Source organism: Rhinolophus sinicus, chromosome 18 (assembly GCF_057876585.1).
Source record: "Rhinolophus sinicus isolate RSI-liver-muscle chromosome 18, RSI-T2T, whole genome shotgun sequence".
In the NCBI taxonomy this organism is placed as follows: Eukaryota; Metazoa; Chordata; class Mammalia; order Chiroptera; family Rhinolophidae; genus Rhinolophus; species Rhinolophus sinicus.
Window position 1 is genome coordinate 38,029,896 of NC_142518.1, and position 27,438 is coordinate 38,057,333.

Below are 27,438 nucleotides of genomic sequence, written 5' to 3' on the forward strand. Positions count from 1 at the left end.
TAGGATCCTCTAGGTCCATCCATGTTGTTGCCTAGTACAGTATTTTTTAAGTGGCTTTTAAAAAGAGGTTAAATCTTTCTGTGGTTAGAAAAATCAAAAGATTAATTATCCTAAGATTAACATAAAACAGAATTTATTTCTCCCAGGTAAAAACATTACATAATTCAGGCCAGTGTTAAAGATTTCTAGAATATTTCTTTACCCCACTTCCTTTATTCTCATTGTGAAACAGTGTATTTGCTGTTATTCATAAATAATTTTATTGTGATTTTTGGTACTTTATTTTACATGGCATTTATAGAAAGTTACATATAGAGCCTTTGGACCTAATTATAACTTTATAGTTTAAGAAAGGAATAGGAGATGGGTGTCACAACTATAAGATTTGGCATAGCCCGACAAATCTACTCAGATAATCCTTACATTTTAATTGTAATGAAAATTTTATCCATGGTGTATACTTCGTAGAGAGTTGATGCTCACTGCTCTAAGTACACTATGGCAAAATGCAGGAATTATACGTATGATTTATCCTTAGACTGTCATTTAAAATAAAGGTTTCATAATACAAGAAAACAAATGTATAAAGTCCATTTTTAGTTGCTTCTAATGTTGCAAAAATAACTCCTTACTACACTTAAAAATGGTTAAGATGGTACATTTTATGTTTTTAAACCACAATTAAAGGTAAAGTAATTTCTGCTTTTTTTGAAGTACAATGTAGTTGTTATATATTCCTTTTAATTTTTAGTTTATAGTTCCAAAACATAAAATTTACAGAAAAGTTACAAGAACAGTGCAATTAACTCATATACTTTTTACCCAGGTTTACTGATTGTTAATAGTTTTTACCACATTGGCTTCATATCCTCTTCCCTTCCCTTCCCACACACACATAGACACACACACTTATTGATATGTTTAATATTAATGCTGAAATATTAAAAGTTTCAACTATTATCACCCTAGGTACTTCAGTGTGTATATATCCTAAGAACAAAGGAAAAGGTCATTCTCTTAGCTAATCACTGTACAAGTAACAAAATCAGGAACTTTGACAATGAGAAAATTTAATATGCATTTAATATGCAGTGTATATTCAAATTTGTTCTGATAATTTCCTTTATACCATTTATTTTAAAATCCAGAGTGCAGTCTAGGATCATGCATTGCATTTAGTTGTCAAGTGTATTTAGTCTCCTTTAATGTGGAACAGTTCTTTAATTTTTGTCATTCATGACAGTGACATTTTGGAAGAGGACAGACCAGTCGTTTTGCAGAATGTTCATCAGCTGGGCTTTTTAATGCATTTCTTAAGGACTTTTTTTTTTTTCACTCAATGTGTATTGGTATCTACTCATGCCATGTAACATGCTAAGTACTAATGAGAGACATGATTTCAGCATTGAGTTCACAATCTAGTCATACTCAAACAAATCGCTGATAAGTATAGTACAAGTACAATACAGATATGCACAAAGCACCTAAGTTGTCTGAGGGCAGTCTTGGGAAAGGAAGAGGGTAATATGACCTTGCTTTCCAGTTTCCAGTAATAGACTCCTAAAGTAATGCTCTTGTGATTCTTAGGCATTACATTTATTACCACACTAGCCTCAGGCTTTCATTTAATAACACTGAGGGAATAAATCTTACCTCCTTATTCATAGCTCATATTTTTCTTCTTAAATTGATAATCTTTTTATTTGCAAGAGCCTGCCCTGGAAGCTATTCCGCAGGAACTGGCTTATCCGAAGACTGGGCGTGAGCGTGGAGATGGTCCTGATGTCAAGGCGAAGGAACCATCAGATCCAGAGCCCACTGATAATGTGCCGGAAGCAGGTATGTGATCCATGCATGCACATTATAGAGTGTCTGTTTTGCACAATAGTATATTTTTAATATAAGGGTAACATTACTGCTACTTTAATAACAGAGTTCAAATATAAAGATTATTTGAGTGTAGTTCAGCCCTCAAATGCCTGACTTACAGATTATCAGGTACAAAAATAAATTAGATCAAAGCTATATTGAGTTATAAAATATGAAAGCATTTTTTATTTTTAGAGGTAAGAATTTTAACCAACAGCTAATAACAATTTCAGATACTTTTATAGAGATCTTTTAAATACATAATTATTTGTAACACATACCAGTTTGTATGAAATAAGCTGAGGCTTATTTGTACTACTAGCTTTACCATAATTTGTGTGATTCTAGGCAAATCCCTTAACTTATAAACCCATCTTTGCTGTTATAAAAACAGTGAAATCAAATCAGATATGTTAAAACAGGTGTAAAACATAGTGATTATTTCAGATGTGAAACGTAGTGATTAGACATTTATGTACCTTGCGAAAAGTTACCCCAGTGAGTCTAGTACCCATCTACCCACTGTCAGTCTTAATGAGTTATTGCTCTAAATAAAATGTGGACACTATGATATAATCACCTCTAACCATGTCAAATGTGACACGAAAAGTATTTACCGTGAGTCATTAATTGATAAGATTTGAAGTTCAAAGACCATAACTGAAGTACTGCCCAAGTAATCAACTGAAGTATGTTTCACATGTGTGTTTTCCAAATTGCTAACCATTAATTACACAGCTTCTGTGAATTTAAAGGAAGCACTTGATGTTTAGGGAAGAATTATCCTGCATTATTAGTCTTCTAAATGTTTTTACTTTACATTCCTGATCCATTCCTTTAGACTGTGCATTAAAAGGTAGTTTCAGGGGCCGGCCTGGTGGCTCAGGCGGTTGGAGCTCTGTGCTCCTAACTCCGAAGGCTGCCGGTTCGATTCCCACATGGGCCAGTGGGCTCTCAATCACAAGGTTGCCAGTTCAACTGCTTGACTCCCACAAGGGATGGTGGGCTCTGCCCCCTGCAACTAAGATTGAACACGGCACCTTGAGCTGAGCTGCCACTGAGCTCCCGGATGGCTCAGTTGGTTGTCGTGTGTCCTCTCAACCACAAGGTTGCCGCTTCAACTCTGCAAGGGATGGTGGGCTGTGCCCCCTGCAGCTAGCAATGACAACTGGATCTGGAGCTGAGCTGCGCCCTCCACAACTAAGATTGAAAGGACAACAACTTGACTTGGAAAAAGAGTCTTGGAAGTACACACTGAACCCCAATAAAGTCCTGTTCCCCTTCCCCAATTAAAAAAAAAGTTACAGGTCAAGTAAGTTTTAAAAAAAGGTAGTTTCAGACTACTTTCAAGAACCTATTGAATGTGGCTAGAATGTACTCACAGGAAGAAAGATAGCTTTAAATATATATGTTTTAAAAAAGAAAAAGATAATGAGTTACATGAGCATTTAATACAAAAAGTAATAAAAGGCATCAAAATAAACAAGGGAAAAGGGAGACATGCTTATTAATAGATAAGTATGAATCATTAGGGAAAGGAACAGTAATCTAAATGATAGATTGCTCTTTTAGAAAATGTCTGTGAATAGAAGGTCCACTAGTACATAATTTTTTTTTATTTTATTTTATTGGGGAATATTGGGGAACAGTGTGTTTCTCCAGGGCCCATCAGCTCCAAGTCGTCGTCCTTCAGTCTAGTTGTAGAGGGTGCAGATCAGCTCCAAGTCCAGTCGCCGTTTTCAATCTTTAGTTGCAGAGGCTCAGCCCACCATCCCATGAGGGAATTGAACCGGCAACCTTATTGTTGAGAGCTCGCGCTCTAACCAGCTGAGCCATCCGGCTGCCCCTCTGGAAGCTCAGCGGCAGCTCGTTGTCTTCAATCCAATTGTGGAGGGTGCAGCTCACTGGCCCATGTGGGAATCTAGCCGGCAACCCTGTTGTTCAGAGCTCGCGCTTTAACCACCTGAGCCATCTGGCCGCCCCCGTAGTACACAGTCTTGAATCACACAGACAAAGGCCAAGTATACACAATAAGGAATATGAACAAGACACTAACAGATATTGAGTGTATTACATAATTATACATACATGCATATATACATACCTGTATGTTTGGCTTTTCAAGTTTTTTTTTTCTCTTTCCCTTTCCCCCATCCCTCCTTTCATTCCTCCTTTTTTTGCCACACTGTGAGAAATGGTACTGTTTCTCCTTCACAGTTTCATGTTACCTTTGATGATAATGGCTTAAAATTAGTGTGACTATATAATTTATTGTACAAATTGGAAAGGTCTTAAGCATGAAAAGAAGCAGTATTCATAGTTATAGCAGGAGTATGGATGAAAATAGACACATGATTACCCTACTTTAAACAACCACATAAGGGCTAAACTGGCTCAAAGTAAGAGTTTTGCATTTTTCCACAACAAAGCCAAAAAAATGCAATATTAGTCTTTCTAATAAGCAATGCCGTGCCTGACAGTACTGTTTTAGATATCCTATATTCAGAACATTTTTTTCCAGGTCAAAACATTTATTAAATGATTCTTCTAAATAGTTTCTTTTCTTAGATTTTTTTTTCATGTTATTTGATTGGAGTTTTACTAAAAGTGTAACATTTTTTACTTTCTACTTAAAACTACCTCTGAAGAGATGTATTGGGTTTAATCTGTTCTGAACTTGAACAGTGATTTTCTGTACCACTGTGAAGAGTGGTGTGTAACGTTGTTCATGTGGCTGAATGTCTACCTTCAAAGTCTCTATAGAGGTTTAACTGGATGTATGACAAGGGGTCATCCTTAGGGTTCTGGTTTTAGTCCATTTTATAAAACTAAAACTGTAGTGTCCTTTGTATGCTTTTAGTATCATCTAAATAAAGTTCTGCTGCGTAATGTTCCCAACTATTATGTTTATCTTACAGGGGGTGGACGTCCACAGGTTTAAACGAAGATGAGCTGAAACCATGTGGGCTGTTCTTGTGTTGGAAATTTGACTGTTAAAATTCTCTCAATAAAGATTGGCAGTTTTGTCCAAAGAAGTCTTGCATGTCTTTTGTTAAATGTATTCCTAGATATTTGATGTTGTTGAAAATTGTATCTTTTTTGAAATTTTACATTTTGTTTGAACTGGTATTTAGAGAGACAGTTTTTGTGTATTGCTTTTTTTATCCAGCAACCTTGCTAAATATGCTTATTAATTCCAAAAGTTTACCTTTTAGATCCTTTCCAATTTTCAACATACATGATCATATCATCTTTGAATAATAATTTTGTTCATGCCATTTTAAACATTAAATCTTTTCTCATTTTTAAATGGCATTAGGCAGACCTACCCAATACAGTGTTGGAAAGAACTGGTGATAGTGGACCATCCTTGTCTTACCCTTTTCAGAAATAGAAAAATGTCAACATTTCACCATGATATTTACTGTACTTTTTAAAGTTAGTCTACTCTATTCCTAGTTTGTTAGAGTATTAGTCTTGAAGAAAACATTTATAGTACATTTATTGAGATGATCATCAGATTTTTTCTCTATTAATCTGTCAATGTGCTGAATTACATAGGTAAATTCCTCTGTGTAAACAAACCTTGTATTCCTGGGGTGGGGCAGAAATTTGTCATGATATATTATTCTTCTGAATAATTACATCTTAATCATTTGTTTATGATGTTTATGTATTATCTCAAGAGAGACATTAGTGTATACTTTTATTTTATGTACTGTGTTTCTTGGACTTGAGTACTTAAGTTACACTAGATTCCTAAGTGAATTGGTATGTAAAATCTCTTCTAGTCTCTGGAATGGAAGTCTCTAGGGCTTGGAGGAATGTAGTTCCCCTGTTCAGCTGTTTCTGGATTCCATGTCTCTTTGTAGTGCTGGACCCCACTTATAGGTGAGTGACAGGGAAGCTCCAGGTCCCCGTCACTTCAGCCTTGGTGAGGTGCCGTCTTCCCCGCAAGACACCTCTAGTGACGCCGTGGCTCTGAAAGTGACCTGCTCCTGTGTCTGTGATGATATTAATCTCCCACACACAGTTAGACGTCATGTCTCTGTTAAGTGGCCTGGATAATTTCTATCTGTGTGACATGGTGGTGAATGGGCTGACCGATCCCTGAGCTGTGTACAGTTATGACAATAGCTTCATTTATTGAGTTCTTTAATAACAGGAATAACTCACACTTGATAGGGTGTGTACTACCTGTTAGTTCTTTGTGCTAGGTTCTTTATATGTATATCGTGTGACCGTGTCAGATCCTCACAATTTGATGTAGAGTTTTCACAAAATTGGCACTTTCTGACACAAATAAGAAGCAGATTTGGGGATTCAAGTTCTAAGTTCAAAACCTTTGCTCTTAGAGTAAAAAGCTCCTGTAAGTGTTGAATACAGAACTGATGGTGTACATGATGAATTTAGTTGTAATCGGATGTTTTTATTATATATATATATATACACACACACACACACACGTGTGTACACACACACACACACACACACATAATATTTGACCTAAAAGGCTTTGTTCTTCCTTTGAAGGATTTCCCAATATGTAGCATGCAGACCTCACATGGTGTCTTAGATTAAATCACTGATCAAAAACATTTAAAAATAATATGCTTTTCTTACTGTGCTACAGAAAAATATAACTAGAATAGTGAAACTATTTAGGACATTTTATGGGGAGACAGAAAAGTACGGCACAAGCCTCATGGCAAAATGCCACAACATTGCTTGCAAACAAGCTTGTCTTTTCAAAGTAGAGGTGGGGAGGTAGTAGCTGCAAATCTGTTTCTTCTACAAAATCCTTCATTGGCCTGCCAGTCACCGGATCTCACTCAGAACCCCTATTACTATACACAACGACAACAAGTTAAATTTCTTTGAGTCCCCATTTGTGTCTTCACACCCCCTAAAACCAGTTCTGAAAAAAAAAGACCCTACGCAGAATCCACCCTGTTTAAAGAAGGGCACAATAGTATAAACAGTTATTTCTCCCTCTAAAAAGAAGTTTAAAAATATTCCCTGACCCCAAAGGACTGAAAATCTATTCATTCAAAAAAAAGCGAAACTAAATGTAAGGTATCCTAGTTGGCCGCAAAATGTGTGAGCAGTCCCTAGGCCACAGAGCTGAGTTGAGAAGATTAGAACCTATGTAGAAGAGGGAAAGGAACCAGGGGTACTTGTTGAGGCAAAATTACTTGGGTTCTACCTACTCTTGTCTCCTTAAAGGCTATGGCTTGAAATAGACATGGCTTTCAATCCTGGCTCTGACACACACTGATGGTGGGAAAGGTCTCTACATCCTTTGGGACTGTTTACCCATTTCTAAATTAAGAATCACAGTATTTACACTGAATGATTGCTATGATGAATAAGTGAGATAACATACCATACATACAGTGTTTGCTATAGGGTATGTCACCCTGGCAAGACAAACAGACACATAAACAAGAACAGTTGAAGTGCAAAGGAGGGGCACAGGGAAGGAACCTGGAAAACCAACAGTGGAATGGCCATGAAGCAGAAGGAAAACAGGAGACTCGTGAAATAGGTCAACTGGACTTCCCAAATCCACTGATCACTTAGGTTCACATATTTGGTTCTGTTGATAAAAGGCTGAGGAACATTTATGCCTCACATTTATTAAGAAAACTAAAATACCCAGGCTGGCAGTGTTGTGTTTGTTTAGAAAGTATTGAGAGCCTAGTCTGTTCCTCAGCCCCTTTGTATGTAGGAAGACTAGTAAATTAGCCAATGCAGCCCTTATGTGAGCGCAGATCTCAGGAAGTAGCAGTGACCAAGACTCATTATACATGTAAAAGGCAATACACTGGTACTAGATGCTTCTGGAAAAAGGGGGGTAAAGAGCACAAGCTCCCTGTGCCTTGGATTCCCAAGACCGCCCTTAGGCTTGATCTGCTAGAAGGACTCACAGGACTCAAACTGTTATACTTAAGGTTTGGTTTATTATAGTGAAAGAATACCGATTAGAATCAGCAAAGAGAAAAGCCACATGGCGTGACATCCAGGAGAAACCAGGCACAAAATTTCTTTCTGAGGTGTCCCTTCCCAGTAGAGTTGCATGGGGACATGTTTTTATATTATCCCAGCAATGATGTGTGACAACAAATGTGAGGTGTTGCTAACCAGTGAAGCTCATCTGAGCCTTTGGTGTCCACAGTTTTTATTGTGAGTCAGTCACAGGCGTGCCGAGCTTGTGGAAATGATCCCAGCTACTCAGATCCCATGTCTCCAGAGCAAAATCGGATATTCACCATAAATCACATTGTTACGATAAACTTAGCAATCCTACAGTTACAGCATGGCCCAAAGTCTCAAGCATGCAAACCTAACAGACAAAATGTTCCAAATGCTCCTTAGAGGTTATCTGTTAGGAGCCAGCCAAGGGCCAATCCTGGAGACAGACTTTTCTTTGGAATGTACAGTGTTTGAGCAACCAAGGCCTGCTGAGCTAACCTTATCCTGTACACCCCCCCCCCAAGAGAACAGAAGTTTGCAAAGAGACTTCCTGTGGTCTCTTTTATAATCTATTATTTCCAGTAAACAAAATACTGGTTTAATAATAGTGTATGGAAGAAAAAAACATATTTTTTCTACTGTAAGTTCTCAACTGGGACCCCGTAACAAAAGACAGATTAACAAGAGAAAACCATACAAATTTATTTAGTAAGTTTTATATGATCCAAAGAAGTAGTTAAACCTCAGCACTCTTATGCTAGATTTGGTGAAGAGTGGACAGCCATGGGAAAATGTGATAGAACAAAAAAGGGTATGAGCTAAATGTAGTAAACTGGGGGAAACAGCAAGGCCTGTTCGTTCAAATTCTTGTCTGTGTCTTGTATCTTCAGAGATAGGGAAGCTCCTTTCCTTTGGGTGCAGGGAGGGCACCTCTCACATGAGGGTCTTATGACCTGCTTCAGGGGAAAGTCAGAAAATCGGGCACCTGTCGTTTCTCAGATTTCTTCATCTTGAAATATTTAATATTGCAAGGTGCCATATTTTGGGATAGTGTGTCCTGAACCCCGTCATTGACTGTACTTGCCTGAGTAAGTAGCATGTGTCACCATCACTCAGACAAAACAAATGAAAACCAAAACAACCTTGTCTGACAACCTGCTTGGAATCAGGCCCTGGGCTAGGCAGACTCTGAGGACAGAAATAATTCGTACAGGATATACATTCTCAAAGAATTCAGAGTTAATGAGCAAAGAACCATCCAGAAGATAATGACAGAACAAGTGTGATGACAGCAGTGGCAGGTGTTAACTAGGCGACGCTCAGAACACAGAGGAGAGCCCTGAACCCAGGTGGTCAGAATGGCTTCTCCCAGGGCATGATGTGTGTGCTCTACCTGCTGCTTCACGATAAGTACATTTCAGTCTCTGCTCATTATCCCCCTTTTCATTAAAAAAATCTTACTGCTCAATTATTTTCATTTTATATATGAGGTAATTGAGGATAAGAAAGGATAACTACCTTATTCAAGGTCAAATCACTATTCTCTGATGCAACTAGTTTTCAAGCCAGGACTCTTATAATCCCTGTGTATTTCTCATTATAACTCTTTTTGCTTTTGACATTGTCTTTTTAAGACAAAATTCACGTTCACCAAAAAACTTTCCTTTGCCCCATAAGTTATTTTTATTTAATATATCTGCAGTTTATTTTTATAGCTTTAATGCCAAATTGCTATAATATTTTTCGAAGTGGTTGTATAATTTTGCATTCCCACCATCAGTGTAGGAGGGTTTCAGTTCCACATCCTCATAAACACGTGGGGTGGTCAGTCTTTTAATTTCAGGCATTCTAAAAGGTGTGCAGTGGTATTTCCTTGGGGTTTTGCTTTGCATTTCACCATTTTGAGCACATTTTCATGTGCTTATTTTTCATTCATACATATAATTGTCTGTTCAAATTTCCTATACTTGTTTTATTGGGTTGTTTATCTTTTTAGGATTTACTATTTTATTTTAATATTTTGGTATTCTGAAATTTTATGGTAATACACCTTTGTGTCTCCATTCTTTTGTTCTGGATACTCATGGCCTTCATTTTTTAGGAGTATTTTTGGCATCATTTTTTTTTTTAATTTGGTGAATTTTCTTTTTCTTTTTCTAATTAAAGTTCATTGGGGTGACAATTGTTAGCAAAGTTACATAGATTTAAGGTGTACAATTCTGTAATATATCATCTATTATCACTGTGTGTTCACCACCCAGAGTCAGTTCTCTTTCCATCACCATATATTGAATCTCCTTTACCCTCTTCTACCAACCCCTCCCCCCCTTACCCTCTGGTAACCACTAAACTATTCTCTGTGTCTATGGTTTTGTTTCCTCATTTGTTTTTCTTGTTCTTTTGTTGTTTTCAGTTTTATATACCACATATCAGTGAAATCATATGGTTCTCTGCTTTTTCTGTCTCACTTATTTCGCTCAGCATTATAATCTCAAGATCCATCCATGTTGTCGCAAATGGTACTATTTCATCTTTTCTTATGGCCAAATAGTATTCCATTGTGTATATATATATATACCACAACTTCTGTATCCAATAGCATTATTTCTTTGAGAAATTTATCTGCCTTTTTCTTTGTTCTCAGTATCTGGAAGTTTTCTTAATCTAATTCCAGACCAACTTTATTATGGCTTTATTTTCATTGTTTCACTCCTTTTATCTGTTTATTCAACTTTCTAGAAGATTTTCTCAACTTGTTTTTTTAAGTCTTCCACTGAATGCTTTTTATCAGCTACCTGATTTCCAAGAGATTTTTAATTTTTAAAAGAAATCGTTTTTCTTTCACTTCAATACAAATTTAAAGAAGATAAAAAGCAAAAAAACCAAACCAAAATAAAACATCTACTTTTCTTTAATTAATGGATGCCTAATACATAAGCACACAGTTTACCCCATTAAGGGCTCCTTGTTGGGTTCTGATACCAATATTATGGCAACTTCCTACAAAATGATTGGAAACTCATTCCTTCCCCAGTGGAGGAGGTTACACAGCACTGGAGTTGTATGTTGCCCACAGATTTACAAGCCCTGACATCCTCCCAACCTGACAATAACCTTTTGGAAAGGACAAAAGACCCATGGTGAACAGGAATTCTTAGGTTGTATTGACTTTGGTTGGAGTGTTTTCACTGAAATAAGCTAAACATGGGGCAAAATGTTTAGCCAGGGAAAGCTGTCTGATGTCTGCTTTTCCCTCAAATCACCCGATGACAGCCTTTGATTCAGAAATTTGGGAGACGAGGCATTCAAAGAGAAGACAGGAAATTGCAGGCAATGAGGAAAGGTAGGAATACTTTGTTTTCTTATAGAAAAAGATATATCCCTGATGTCTGGTTGGTTTAGATTGGAGTCTACCCATTAAAAATGTTTGGAAATCTTTTATTCAGGCTTTGGATCACAGACCTTTGTCAGGAGCTGTGTGACTGGGTCAGAAGCCATGCTAAAGATTGGTGTCAGACCATTCAGCTGAAGCACCGAGGGGAAGAGATACTTAGTACTTAGGCTTCTGGGATTATCATCCCAGATAAGGTAAATAATTGCACAAATTAGTCTATGTCGCCAGGACAAAGGCCTCAGGAGGACCAGAGACTGCCAGATGTGTCTGCTGGGCATCATGAAGCTGAGAATCTTGTGATAAATTCCAAAAGGAGGTACCAGCCCCTCCAGGTTGCTCAATTCCAGAAATCTCAGGTGATTCAGGGCCAGGGGCACCTGGAATTCCAGGACTCACAGGACAAGTATTTGCAGCAGTTGTGGGTAAGGTGTCTCTTCCTCCTACATTGAAAGTGTCTGCTTTTCCAGGTGTACTGGTAATAGCCATTGCTTAGTTTTAAAATATTTATTTTTAAATTGTGGTAAAATACACATAACATAAATGTTACCATTTTAACCATTTTAAGTGTACAATTTTGTGGCATTAAGTACATTTACAATTGTTGTAAACCATAACTACCATCCATCTCCAGAAGTGTTTTTCATTTTGCAAAACAGGAACCCTCAATCCATTAAACACTAATTCCCCATTTCCCTCTGTGCCTCCATCTTTCGCTCTTCATGTTGGTAATTTGTCTTTGTTTTTCATTTGTGTTTTTGGTCAGTGTGGCTATGGTTTTACTGATCTTTCCAAGGAACTAGCTTTTGGTTTCATTGATTTTTTTGCTAGTCTTCTGTTTTTGATTTTCTTGATTTCTTATCTTTATTATTTCCATCCTTCAGCTTGCTCTAGATTTATTTATCTTTTTCTAATTTCACAAGGTGGAAGCTTAGATCATTGATGTGAAGCCTTGATGGCATGTAGGACATGCTACCCTAAAATATGGCACCTTTGCATATTCAATATTCTAAGATGAAGGAGTTTGAGAAAACAGCAGAAGAAGGCGATCATTCTGAGCTTGTCCCATCCTTCTCCCCTGACAGGTCAATAAGACACTCATGACAGAGGTGCCTTGCATATATCCAGAGGAAAGAAATCCTTATTTCTGAAGACAGTGAGGGAACACCGAGAAGATCATAACAGGCCTTGCTAAGTGTCCCCAGTTACTACATTTACCACATACTCCTTGACCTATCATATTTCCCCATGACTGTCCACTCTTCATCAAACCTAGCATAAAACTACTCAGGTCTCACTATTTCTTCAGGTCTTTACTCCTTTATGAAGGCTTCCGTGTCATGTAAAACTTATATTCAATAAATTTGTGTGATTTTCTCTTGTTAATTTGTCTTTGTCAGTTTAATTGTCAAAGCTAGCCAGGGACCCTAAGAGGGTTAAGGGAAAGTTTTTTTTCTCTCCTACAACTTTCTTTTCTAACGTAAGCACTTACTGCCATAATTTTCCTCTAAGTACTGCTTTAGCTGCATTCCACACATTTTGTTATGTTGTGTTTAAAATAGTTTCTAATTTACTTTGTGACTTTTTGATGCACCTATAGGTTATTTATAAGTACCTTTAATTTTCAAACATTTGGGAAATTTCCATATATTTTCTGTCATTGATTTCTAGTTTAGTTTCATTATAGCCAGAAAATATAATGTAGATTATTTTAATTCTTTTGAATTTAAGATTTTGTTGTGACCCAGAATATGGTCATGTGGACACTGACTCTCCTGCCTCCTTTCACTGATAAGGATCCTTCTAATCCTACACGGGGGCAATCAGATAATCCTGGATGATTTCCCCATCTCAAGATGCTTAATTTAATCACAACTGCAAAGTCCCTTTTGCCATACAAGGTGACATTCACAGGTTCTGGGGATAAGAACATGAACATTTTTTTTTGGTGGGGGGTAAAATTCTGTGTAGCACACAACCTTTCCTCCCACCAAGCCCTTGTGGTGACTGTCACTGTCCCCAAATTGGTCCACAGAGGTGGACAGATGGGGAAGTAGGAAGATCCCCATCCCACAAAGGAGAAAAATACAAGAGTTGATAGCCACTAGGAATAATAATACTGACAATTTAAAAAAAATTCATTATTTATTTTTAATTAAATTTATTGAGGTGACATTGGTTAGTAAAATTATATAGGTTTCAATCGTACAATTCTATAATACATCATTTATATACTGCATTGTGTGTTCACCACCTGATGTCAGTTCTCCTTTCATCACCATACATTTGACTGCCTTTACCCTCTTCTACCACCTCCCCTCCACACTTACTCTCTGGTAACCACTAAGCTGTAGTCTGTGTCTGTGAGTTTTTGTTTGTCTTGTTTGTTGCTTTCAGTTTTATATCCCACATATGAGTGAAATCATATGCTTCTTGACTTTTTCTGTCTGACTTCACTTAGCATGATAATCTCAAGATCCATCCATGTTGTCACAAATGGCAGTATTTCATTTTTTCTTATGACTGAGTAATATTTGATTGTATATATGTACCACATCTTTATGCAGTCATCTATCGAAGGACACTTTGATGTTTCCATGTCTTGGCCACTGTGAATAATGCTGCAATGAACATGGGGGTACATATATCTTTACAAATAAATGTTTTCTAATTTTTTGTTAGATGCCCAGAAGAGGAATTGCTGGGATGTATGGTAACTCAGTTCTTAATTTTTTGAGGAATCTCCATACTGTTTTCAATAGTGGCTGTACCAATGTACATTCCCACCAGCAGTATATGAGGGTTGATTTTTCTTCACTGCCTTTCCAATACTTGTTATTATTTGTCTTGTTGATGATAGGCATTCTAAATGGTGTGAGGTGATATCTCATTGTGAATTTGCATTTCCCTAATAGCTAGTGAAGCTGAGCATTTTTCATGTATCTGTTGGTCGTTTATATGTCATGTCTTCTTGGGAGAAGTGTCTTCTGCTCATTTTTTAATTGGATTGATTTTGTTGTTGAGTTGTATGAGTTCTGTGTATACATTGGGTATTATCCTTTTATCCGAGGTGTTGTTTGCAAGTATCTTCTTTCCTTCAGATGGTTACCTCTTTGTTTTATTGATGGTTTCTTTTGCTGTGCAGAAGCTTTTTAGTTTGCTATAGACCCATTCATTTATTTTTGCTTTTACTTTTCTTGCCTTTGAGGTCAAATTCATAAAATCCTCTCTAAACCCAAGGTCCATAACGGTAGTGCTTATGCCTACTTTTATTCAGTTTATTGTTTCAGGTCTTATATTTAGCTCTTTGATCCATTTTGAGTTAATTTTTGTGTATGGTGACAGCAGTTTCATTCTTTTGTATGTGGCTTTCCAATTTTCCCAGCACCATTTATTGAAGAGGCTTTCTTTTCTGCGTTGTATGTTTTTGGCTCCTCTGTAAAAAAAACATGTGCCCATATACAGAGGGTGCCAAAAAAAGGTATACACATTTTAAGAAAGGAAAAAACTGCATTAAAATTGTAATACTCAATATATACCAATAACGAAAGATGAATACAAGGCACATTTGACTTACAAGAGGTTCTCAAAGTCGTTACCATCAGTGTAATTTTAATACAGTTTTTTTTTGTTTCTTAATGTGTGTATACATTTTTTTGGCACCCTCTGTACATCTGGATTTATTTCTGGGTTCTCAATTCTATTCCATTGGTCTGTGTGACTGTTGTTCTGCCAATACCACGCTGTTTTGATTATTGTTGCCCTGTAGTACAAGCTAAAGTCAGGAAGTGTGATACCTCCATTATTGTTCTTTTTTCTTAAGATTGCTTTGGCTATTCGGGGTCTTTTGTGGTTCCAAACAAATCTGATGGTTTTCTGTTCTATTTCTTGAAAAAAATGCCATTGGGATTTTGATGGCGATTGCATTAAATCTGTATATTGCTTTGGGTAATATGGCCATTTTAACTATGTTGATTCTTCCAATGCATGAACACAGAATATCTTTCCATTTCTTTGTGTCTTCTTCAATTTCTTTTAATAATGCCTTGTAATTTGCAGTATATAGGTCCTTTACACCCCTTTGTTAAGTTTATTCCTAGGTATTTTATTCTTTCTGTTGCAATTGCAAAAGGAATTGTTTCTTTCATTTTTCCCCCTGAAATTTCATTATTAGTGTATAGGAATGCAATGAATTTTTGCACATTGATTTTGTATACTGCAATTTTACTGCATTTATTTATTGTTTCTAGTAACTTTTTTTGGTGGAGTCTTTAGGGTTTTCTACATAAAGAATCATGTTATTGCAAAAAGTGACAATTTAACTGCATTCCCAACTTGGATGCCTTTTATTTCTTTCTCTTGCTCTGGCGAGGACTCCAACACTGTGTTGAATAACTGTAGTGAGAGTGGGCATCCTTGTCTTGTTCCTGATCTTACAGTAAAAGCTTTTATATTTTCAATGTTAAGTATGTTCAGGGTCATAGAGAGCGCACCTGCAGCCTGAATCCTCCCCTCTCCCGAGATCCTCAGTGAGCTCTAGGTTCTGTCCTTGGCACCTATCTCAGCTTTCCTCCCTTCCCTCCTTCCCTGTTAGCCCCAATTTGCCCACCTGCAGATGTTTTGATGCATGGATCTCTCAGATGTGTTTGTGTGTTGTGCAGGGAATATTTTGTTGAATTATAGTTGTTTAACTTGTAACTTCAAGGGGAGGGATCAAGGGGACCCATCATACCGCCATGCTTCTGACATCATTCCAATACCGACAGTGTTGATCATAATTTATCATTTACTCTAGGCCTGCCATGTGCCAATGCTTTGCATGGATTATAGGTACCATTGTCACCACTTTACAAGTGAAAGTCTATGGTCCAGCAAGGTTATATGATTTGCCCAGTGTCATGCAGATGGGAAGTAGTGGAGGAGCCAGGGTTAGAACTCAGGCTTTCTCCACAGCCTGTGTCACTAGCCACTGCCTCAAGTTATGACAGTGACTCCCAGAGGGGTCAGGGTAGACCTTTTCAGAATGGATAATTTATGGAACTAGAACTGTAGGATGGATTTTAGGGTGTGTTAGTGGCCAAATCACTACTATTTATGGACATACAGAGAGGTTGTTTGGCTCCACCACTCTGATCTTCTTTTTCTCTCTTCCCTTCCTCCCTCTCTTTCTCTGTCTCTCTTGCTCTCTGTCACACACAGAGCATGGTATCTTATATATGTGGTTTAATCTACATAACTCAAGGCACTATGACCCTCAACACACATGGGCATGCCTTACACAAAGCTCCACAACCTCATCCCTCATTAAAGTGACCTTAGTTGTTGAGGGTGAGCAGGAGCCAGCCAGGGAAGAGTGGGCATCTGTGAGGGGTAGGGGTGGGGGTGGGCAGCAGAGTGTGAATGGTGCAGATATCTGTACTGGGATTTCTGGACACCTCAATACATATATTCCCAAATCTCCCCTTGCCAGCCACCAGGCCTCCACTTCCACCCCAGGGGCCTCTGAGCCTCCTACCCCGTCCTATTCACCACACCTCATTTATACCCTCTCATTCCCATTTGTGTTCTCTCTCCCAGCACCCAGGCTGGCCTCAGAGGACCCCCTCAGGACCCTCCCTGCTCCCTGCAAGCATAGAACCTTGTACGGGACAGACCTCACTGCTGCCCCACACAGGGGTCTGTCATAAAATCCCTGTCAGGGCAGAACTGAATATCTCTGGAATCCAGGTGAAACTCCAGACCCAGACTGGGAATCCATGGTGGTTCCCCCAGGGCTGGTGGGGGAAGAAGAGGGTTTCTGAGAGGAGAAGCTGGGGTGAGTCTCCTGTCAAGAGGAGGGATGACACAGTGTGGGGCTGTGCCTTGGAGAACAGGGAAGGGACCCTTAGAGGGACAGGGTAGCGTGAACAGGAGGAGTGCCCCAGCTGTAGTCCTCATGGGCTTTGGCATCTGGCCAGGCCTGCCCTGCCCTAGCTGGAGCACTCTAACCTTCTCTGGGCCTGAGCATCCTCATTAATAACAGGAGTGACAGGGTTTTCTTCCAAGGGGCTTAGTAAGGATTAAGTGAGATGGCATCTAAGGAGTGCTTGAAATAAAAAAGGAGGAAAGCCATAAAAAAGGAGGAAATTCTGCCATTTGCAACAATGTGGATGGACCTTGAGGGCATTATGCTAAGTGAAAGAAGTCAGACAGAAAGATAAATACTATATGATCTCACGTATAGGTGGAATTAAAAAGCAACTCATAAAACAAAAGACTGGTGATTAACAGAGGTGGGGGTGTGGAGGCTGGGGAATGGGTGAACGGAGTCAAAAGCTACAAACTTCCAGTTATAAGATAAATAAGTTCTGGAGAGCTAATGTGCAGCATGGTGACTGTAGTTAACAATACCATATTGTGCACTTGAAAATTGCTAAGAGCTTAGATCTTAAATGTTCTCATTATGAGAAAAAAATTATAATTATGTGAGGTGTATTTCTTTTGTAGTCATGATTTACTCTGTTTGATATTAACAGTTCCTGGTCAGTACCACAGTCTGTCCCTTGTCTTGTTTTGGCAGAGAAAATGCAGCTTCTCTATTCCCTGCTTTGAATTACATAGTCTGTTTGATTTCTTTGTTGGCCATCTGGTGATGTCTATGTACACTGTCATCTGTTCAGTTGTCTGAAACCGTGTTTGTGATGGAAAAATTGTTGGCTTCACAGAAATCCACGAGCCAATCTCCTGCTTCATTTCTGACCCCTAATCAAAATTTTCTGCCAAGATTTGATTCTGTTTTATTTCTTTTTTTGTATTCCAATCACTTACAATTATCAGCAGGACTTGTTTTTGCTTGTGATCAGTTTCTTTTTGGATACATACTTGCATAAAAGCTTTCAATTTCATCCTCAGCCAACATTACATGAATTTATACAATGTCATATGCCAATTATATCTCAAAGCTGGAATAAAAGAGAAGTGCTTAGGACACTGCAAAGCAGATAGATCTCTAATTACCTGAAACAAAGTTATTCTTTAAATTTAAAGTTTCATAACATTTAACCATATCTTATCAAATCTCAGGTGCTATAGATTGTGTGTGTGACACCATTACTTTAGGTAACCTTTAAGAAAGAAAGGATGTCGCTTTCTTATCTCAGTGACTGTTAGATGCATTCCTGATTTTAGATATGTTGAAATGTAAGAAAAAGGCATTTTAGAATGGATAAAAATATGGTATTTGTCATTGTTATTTTTATAGTTACTTTCTGTGCAATGTATTGTTCCTAATTTTGTGTTGTGATAGAATCTTTTCAAAATATTTCATTAAGAACAAAAGTGTTTTCTGATCTTATGGAAAATTTGACATGACTGTATGGAGTCTGAATGGAGTCCTGGCCCTTCAGCTTCTCCTAGCTTTCCAGAAGGATCTTTCTGGGGTCAGGTGCACAGAAACTCACACTGCATGCTGCGCACACTGAGGGCATTCTGGGTGCCCACTTCAGGATCTACCAATTATAGCATCTGCTCAGCGATGCCCACACAATGTTAGGTACATCTTGAGTGCTGGAAACATGGCTGGAAATACAGGCATCACACAAATTCTCAGGTGTCACACAGTCTGGTGAGGAAGGTTGACATACATACCTTCCTCAGAAAAAGAAAAAGAAAAGGCACTTCAGTATTTGGTTATAAGGATGAAAATCTGGATCCAGATGGCTTTGGTTTAAATCCTGGCTCCATGATTTCCCAGCTATGTGACCTCTGGCAGTTTACAAAACCTCTCTGTTTTTCAGGTACCTCATTTATAAAATGGAGAAAACAACTGTACCTACCTAATTATGTGATTGTGAGGACTATTACATGAGTTAATATTTATAAAGAACTTAGAATAGGTCCTGACATATAATAAATATTCCATAAGTGCTTGCTAGTGAAAATATTTTAAAGCATTGAACTTGAAGTGCACCCCATGGAAGTTCAAGAAGGGACACGGGAAGAAAACATAATAGTCCATGTGTAAAGTAGAGATGATAACAGCACTATGCTCCAAAGTTTATTGTGCTTATTTCATTACATCATAAAGTGTGGTCATACAGCTAAGTCCCCATTCCTCAGTAGGGGGCTTGTCCCTCCTCCATTCTGAATGGCACATCTGTTAATGTGGCCCCAGGCTCCAAGATTTCCCTGTGGCTCCCAATGGTTCCTTCCCAAATTGGCACGGAACCCCCTTTCCCTGCCATACAAGGTCCCAACTGGATGTCCGGCCCTCAGTCTTGGCCCTGTCAGGGTCACTCCTGGGGGCCCGACTCCCCTCAGACAGGATCTGAAGATTCTTATCCTCTCATTGTCAGTCTGGATGAGCTCATTGTATCTTCATCCAAATCATAAAGGTAAATGTCAGCCCACTGCATTTGTGAATGAATGAATGAAGCTGAAAGGAATGGCTCATCCTTTCCCAGACTCCTGAGCCAGTTCTCCCCATGCCCACTCCTCTGAGATAGCCCCGGGAGTGGTGTGGGGCCAGATCTGAGGTGAACATAGCCCAGGCCACACTCTCCCCACAGGGATCAGGCCCTAGTCTCTTGGAGTTGGACACTTTCTCTGCACATACATGTTCTACCTGCTTTTCCCTGTTAACACTATGTCCTGTAGAAGGCGCTCTTCCTTGTCCTTGAGGGTACACACAGGTCCTACTCATTTTGTATCATGTCCAGCAGGAACTCTGTGGTATAACATGAACACTGATTATTAATTTCACCCTAACTCACTGGCTATAAATGGTCATTTAGAGTCTCCCCCATCCTGTAATTTGCTTGTACCATCTTTGCGCACACAGCTACCATGTTTCCCCAAAAATAAGACCTAGCCGGACCATCAGCTCTAATGTGTTTTTTGGAGCAAAAATTAATATAAGACCTGGTCTTATTTTACTATAATATCAGACCCGGTCTTATATAATATAATATAATATAATATAATATAATATAATATAATATAATATAATTAATATAATATAATATAATATAATTAAAATATAATATAATATAATATGATATAGTATAGTATAATATAATATAATACTGGGTCTTATATTAATTTTTGCTCCAAAAGATGCTTTAGAGCTAATGGCCCAGCTGGTGCCTTTCCTTCCCGTTTGTCTACTCCCTCTCTCCAGAGTGCCCTTACACATTAGGAGCTATTCATAGCTCTTTCCCTAAGTCTCCTCTCTCCTTGGGCAAGATGGCTTTGGCCAATGGCGCCACAGAGTAGACCTTCCAAGGACAATGGCACTTAACACATCTGGACAGCATTCATGATCACACCTTGATGAATGATGCCATCTTACTGAAAAGCACTGTCTGTATGCCAATTTTAGGACAGAAATTAAACTCTAAACCCACAAAAACACATTGCAAGTCAGTAGTGTCATGAAAAAGGACTACATCATTAAAACATTTGCATATTGTAGCTTAAATTCAACCATAGTAGGACATTTAGCTGTTTCTGGGGGATAAGGTTGCTTAACAAGAAACTGAATGTTTCTTTTCCCACCAGGAGCCCCATTACCACTAATTTCTAAGAGCCAATCTGTTATTAGCCTCAGCAAACTAATAATGATACTCAGTGAAGCTGTGATCGCTTCAGGGTTTTACTCTGATGGTATCCTTTCTATTCCTTGAAAATCACATTTGTCATAATTACCTCTCTTGTGTCCTTTCCTTAATGCCGATGACTTTGCAGTTAGTGTTGAAGGGGCCATCACACCTAACCATCCATCAAGTTGTCAGCAAGTGTGCCTACCCAGGCTACCTTTACTATTGTCTATCTCCGAGCTTTTTGCTTTATTTCACAGGTGCTTTGCTGCCTTTTCATGCATAGGATCCCTTCATGACTAGGTTCTAGGAAACACAGAGAAATTTGAGTGTAAGAAACGTTGCTCACCAGAAAGTTCTTCCTACTCACAATACACGTATTTTCCTTACCTCAGCCCCTCACCCTTGGCTTCCCTAGTCAAACTCTTGTTCCCTCCCCCAACTCTGTGTAGCCTGGTTTTAGATGCCAGTAGATGAGATGACTGAGTGCATCACAGTTAGACTGATGTTCTCCCCGTTTCTGGCATTCAGTTGTAACAGCGGTCTCTGTTTCCAAATTAATGGCCTACTGTTGTCAGAACCCGAGTCCTTCTGCTTTGATGTTGGGCAATTCACATGTAGCCCTCAAGAAAAATGGGGTGATGTTTGCTATGTGCTTCTGTCTGTTTGGCAGAGGAACAGCACCCCAGTGACTCCTGGCACCTTGTGTCTTAGGAGCCAGAGACCTGACTGACAGGAGGAGCCTGCTGAGTGTTGAATTTGGAGGCACCCATCTCCAATTCAGAAGCCTCTCTGTCAGAAGCTCAGATCCTAAATCCCTCAGAAATCTCAAGCTGCTTTAATCATCCAAGCTTGCAATTATGATACTTTTTAATTCCTCTTTAGCCCATTTATTCTAAGCTACCGCAGCACAATGGCATGACTCCTGCCGTTCATAAGAGAGACCTAGGCACACAGCAAGCATCAGGCAGATGTGGGAGCAGAGCAAACTTTGTAAATTGCCGGCTGACTTCTGACTTCCACTTCTGTGTGTGGGTGAGGTCAAGATATTAAGACAGAGCTGGTTAATGTTGGGGGAGGATTGGAAGAAAAGATGGTGGTCGGCACATTTACTCCTCCTTGTGAGGTCCTGCCCCATTCTCCTGGGCTCCCTCCTTCTGTCTCTCAAAGCATCCATAACACAGTCCAACATGCTCTCAGGGCAGGAAATGACCTAGAAAGCTGAGCTGGGTAAAGCTATACCTGGGAAGGAATTGCTTAAGGAAATTTTGCCCCTCCGGAATATTTGCACTGTAACAGTACACTTGTGAAGATCAAAAAGACTTTTTTGGGCATATATTTTTTAAAGTGTAGAAAAGTTTTTATTTTGAAATAATTATAGACTTACAGGAAATTTTGTAAAAGTAGTATAATTTCATCCTTCACTCAGCTTCCCCTAATGATGACATCTTACATAGCAGTAGTATAATATTAAAACTAGGAAATTGACATTGTTATATTACTCAATTAGACTACAGACCTCATTCAGTTTTCACCATTTTTTTTAAAAAAAACTAAACGTGTGTGTGTGTGTGTGTGTGTGTGTGTGTGTGTGTGTGCGCGTGTGTAGTTCTATGCCACTACCAAAATCTGCATACAGAACCGGTCCATCATCACACACAAAAAAACCCTCAGTTACCTCTTTGTATTCACTCTACCCCCGACTCTTCTCCAGTTTCTCTGTAACCTCACTAGCATTTGGTATCTATATTACAATGTTATTGATATGTTAGGGCTTAAGTATGCCATTTTATTATATTTACATTGTCATAAATATTCAGTTAACACTGAATATTGCTTTAACCTCAAATCATGTTATAACTATGCTGGGAAGGTGTTGGAAGGGAAACTTTTGTGTGGAGAATACTGGAAGAAGAGAGGTAGTCTTCACCTCAGGGATGATGTAGATGCCTGATCACTGCACTGTACACCTGAAGCTGAAGCTGAACAATAATGAATGCCAAGTATAATTATATATATATATATATATATATATATATATATATATATATATATATGTATATGTATGTATGTATATGGTTACAGGAAGCGGAGTACAGCATTAGGAATAGAGACAGTGGAAATGTAATGGCTGTGTGCGATGTCAGAGGGGTAGTGGATGGGGGGAGGGGGGTTCACACAGTGTGAGGGATATAAATGATAAACATCTAAGTATTGCTTTGTCTTGTGCACCTGAAACTAATTAAAAAAAAGAAAAAAAGTCAAAGAACTTGAGACAGATAGCAGTGATAATTATTAAGTGCTAACGTGTTGTAAACGATATTGTTACATGGTTAACTTTTTTAAATCTTGCCATTCTTTTTTTTTTTTAATTTAATTTTATTAAATTTATTGGGGTGACAATTGTTAGTAAAATTACATAGATTTCAGGTGTACAATTCTGTATTACATCATCTATAAATCCCATTGTGTGTTCATCACCCAGAGTCAGTTCTCCTTCCATCACCATATAATCTTGCCATTCTTAACAGAAAATGTGACATGGCTGTTAAGTAGAGCTGTGATCTCTAGCTTTGGAATCAATATACCCAGAAAAATCATGTTTGAGAATATTACTTCAAAAATTTTCTGCAATAACAAAATGTTAACAAACATGAAAAAAATAAAAGTATAGTACATAAAATTGTTGTCAGTAAATAATACTTGATAATAATAATAAACAGCTATGTTACTAGTTTATGTATTTATTATAGTTTGCTTTTTATCATTATTTTAGAGTGTATTCTTTCTACTTATAAAGAGAAATTTGCTGTAAAACTATACCATGTTATGCCAGTAGTAGCCTCATACATCTAGTGCTCACGGTAAAAAAAGAAAAGAGAGAGAGAGAGAGAGAGAGAGAGAGAGAGAGAGAGAGAGAGAGAGAGAGAGAGAGGTAGGTCTTCATCTTCCATAGGAGGAAATCAACTGATAGTAAATAAAATTGAAAATAAATAAGAAATATCAGTATAATAATAATTGTGGAGGCAAACACAAGTAAATAATTTAAGGAAACACTAGTTAAAAAGGTTGAATGTAGTTGCCCCTGGGGAAAGAACCTCAGGGATAGGGAGGTGTAAAGTAAGAAATTGCTTTTTTAAAAGGCTTTGTAGTAAGTACCTTTTGACTTTTAGAACTTTATAACTATATTACTTGATAAAAATATAATTAATAAATCTAAATAAAAAAACCAATTCTTTTTTAGTACAGTTTTTGTCAACCCTGGCTACCCATTGGAATTGCCTACGATGACTTTTTTTTTCTAGGACAACTTTTTAAAAAATATTAATTTTCAGGTCCCACCTTAGACCAATCAAGCTGGGTCTGGAGCTCACGCCTGAGCATTCAAAAATTATTTCCCAGGATTTTTGAATGTGTATCTGAAGTGCACAATTGCTGGTTTAGAACATGTATTACCAGTAGACTTTAGGTAGAATGTTAGTGGCAGTGAAAAAGGTAAAACATGAAGCTCTTACTATTTAAAAATCAACCTTACTGGAAATAAGGTAGCTCAGACACTTTTGGATGGCCTTGCTTGAGAGAAATCAAACACAAGCTAACTATGTGTACATGGTGAAGCAGAGAGTGCTAAACGGACATTAGAGCTGCAATTTATAGCCTTTTGGGTTTACCTCATGTGATTAAAACTACCCCAAACCTATGGCAATTATATTTTATAAGTCTGTAGAGAGAATAAAAGCAGAAGAGAAGGGAAAAAGGAAAACATAATTCCTAAATTTAGGGTATTTTGAAATAGTTTATTAAACAAAGTAGCCTGTGATACCTTCTCCAGTCCTCTATTTGGGCCTCCAGCAACATTTGGCAGTCATAACTAATGGAATCAGACACCAAGACAGAAGATATTGAAGCTGCATCTTTAGAGGAACATGGGACAATGACAAGAGACCAAAAGAAGGTCCATTTTGTACAGGTGTCCAGAAGGATGTACATTCAGGAAGGCTACAAGTTAGAAGACATGCCTCAATTATCACAAGAGATGACTAGAAAGTGTACCCCTAAAGAGAATAATAGCGTGCTTTACAACTATATAATTTAATATTGTAGTATATTCACAAAGTTGTGCAACCATCATTATCTAATTCTAGAATGTTTTCACCATCCCCCAAAGTAATCCTGTACCTATTAGCAGTAATTCCCCATTCTCCCCTCCTCCTAGGGTCTGGTAACCACTAATCAATTTTCTGTCTCTATGGACTTTCTTATTCTGGCCATTTCATATAAATGGAATCATACAATATGTAACCTTTTGTGTTTGGCTTCTTTCACCCTGTGTAATGTTTTCAAGGTTCAACCATGTTGTACCATGTACCAGTACTTCATTTTTTTTTATTATGGCTGAATAATATTTCATTGTATAGATATACCACATTTTGTTTAACCATTCATTTAGGCTATTTCCATTTTTGGCTATTGTGAATAATGCTGCTGTGAGCATTTGTGTACAATTTTATTTTTGTGGACACATGTTTTCATTTCTTTTGGGTATACATCTAGGCGTGGAATGCTGGGTCATGTGGTAATTCTATATTTAACTTTTTGAGGAACTTCCAAACTGTTTTCCACTGCAACTGCATCACTTTACATTCCTATCAGCATTGTAGGAAGGCTCCCATATATCTACCTCTTCACCAGTACTTGTTATTTTTGTCTTTTTAATTATAACTGTGCTAGTGGGTGTGAAGTAATAGCTCATTGTGGTTTTGACTTACATTTTCCCTGATGACTAAGGCTGTTAAACATCTTTTCATGTGCTTTTTGGCCATTTGTATATCTTTGGAGAAACATCTATTCGGATCCTTTGACAAATCACCATTTTTGTTGCAACCTGCTGGGCAGGCCAAACCATAATGTTTGTAGCAATTGGGCCCAAACCATCAAGACCTCATCAATAACTGCCAGGTTTCCTTTTTGTGGCCCCAGCTTCCAACTCTGGACTGTCCATAGAAAGCCAAATCTTCTCCCCAAACCTATCACATCATGTGCCCCATTTCTAATTAGTCCATTCCAACTTCCACTGTCAACAGTCTCTGAGCAGGCCTGAGAGACTGAATATACAAATGCACAGTGGCCAGACCGTATATAAAACATAACATTTTGACCCACAACCTGCAGCAACCTGCCCAGGAAACCAACCCCTTATCTATAATAAACAACCCAGGAAGCTGGACAGCTACAAGTCAGACTTGCAGTAAGCCAAATTGCTATCTCTCTTGTGACAATCCTGGAAGCTAAACAATAATTTCTGTAATAATCAACACCCAATGGCAAGGACTTGATTAATAACTAACAGCTTCGCTAACTTTTGTCCCTGCTTCCACCTTGGACCAACAACAGAAAACCAAACATGCACCCCTTGATGCCTTACTTCAAGTTAGCCCACCTCTAGCTTACCCAGGCCGACAGCCTCTAATCAGGGCACACCTGAAACCTTCCCCTTTTTTCCACTAGAAAGCTTTCCCATTCCCCTGCCTGCTTTCGAGTCTCTGCCAAACACAAGTGCTGGTAGCTGACTCCATTGCTATAGCAAGTTCAGAATAAATAGCCTTTGCTTTTCTCATTTGGTTGGTCTTTATTTCCATAGGGCACATATGAAGTCTTCCCCCTTTTTTCACTATAAAGCTTTCCCACTGCTCTGCCTGCCTTTGAATCTCTGCCAAACATAAGTGATGATGGCTGACTCCCTTGCTGTAACAAGCTCTGAATAAATAGCCTCTTTTTGTTCTCATTTGGGTGGCCTTTGCTTATTTCCGTAGGAGGGTTGCCAGATAAAATATAGGATGCCCAGTTAAATTTCAATTTCAGATAAACAACAAACAATGTTTAGTAAAACTGTGTTCTAAGTATTGTGTAATTGTGATTTGTTAAATCTGGACTCCTGAGCATATGTAAAAATGTAAGTCCACACAGAATCCTCAGAGATGGGTATCAGATACTGGCTTTCTTAACATAAGACAGCCAAATAATTCTGCTCAGCTGAGCCCTCTGGTTTGCTGAGTGCCCATTAAATGACATTTCTATTTTCTGTTTTGTTTTGTTGTGTTTCTGTACCAGACCAGATCTTACCCTCTGTCGTGCGGGGTGACCTGCGGGGTCTCAGCTCCCGCTCCCCACATAAGAATGCAGGATGTGGCTAGGCCAAAAAGGAACACCCACGGAGCCATAGGTAGGGGAGTCATACCACTATAGTCTCACTGGAGTCTGGATTCACACAACGTGCGACCTGCTGTCCCCTTTTCTGCCTGACAACCCACCGACTCTACTTGACTCACCAACCAGCGCAGCCGTGGCAGTTATATCAGGGGCCAATTGGCTAACCGGCTACAGCTGACGGCCATCTACTACCCGAGCCAGCACCTTTCCACGTGAGGCCAAGAGCCTGGAAACTGCTCTCTGGGGCTCTGTTCCCACACCCTCCAATCAATATATGCTTTGATTTGTCTTTATCAAGCTAGGGGACTTTCAAATCATTGTCTGGCTTTTAGCGCCAGACAATACAAGGCATTTCATTCTAAGAGCCCTTTGCTCCATGTGTGTTAATCAAAGCAACTTCAAGGGTCTATCGCTGCC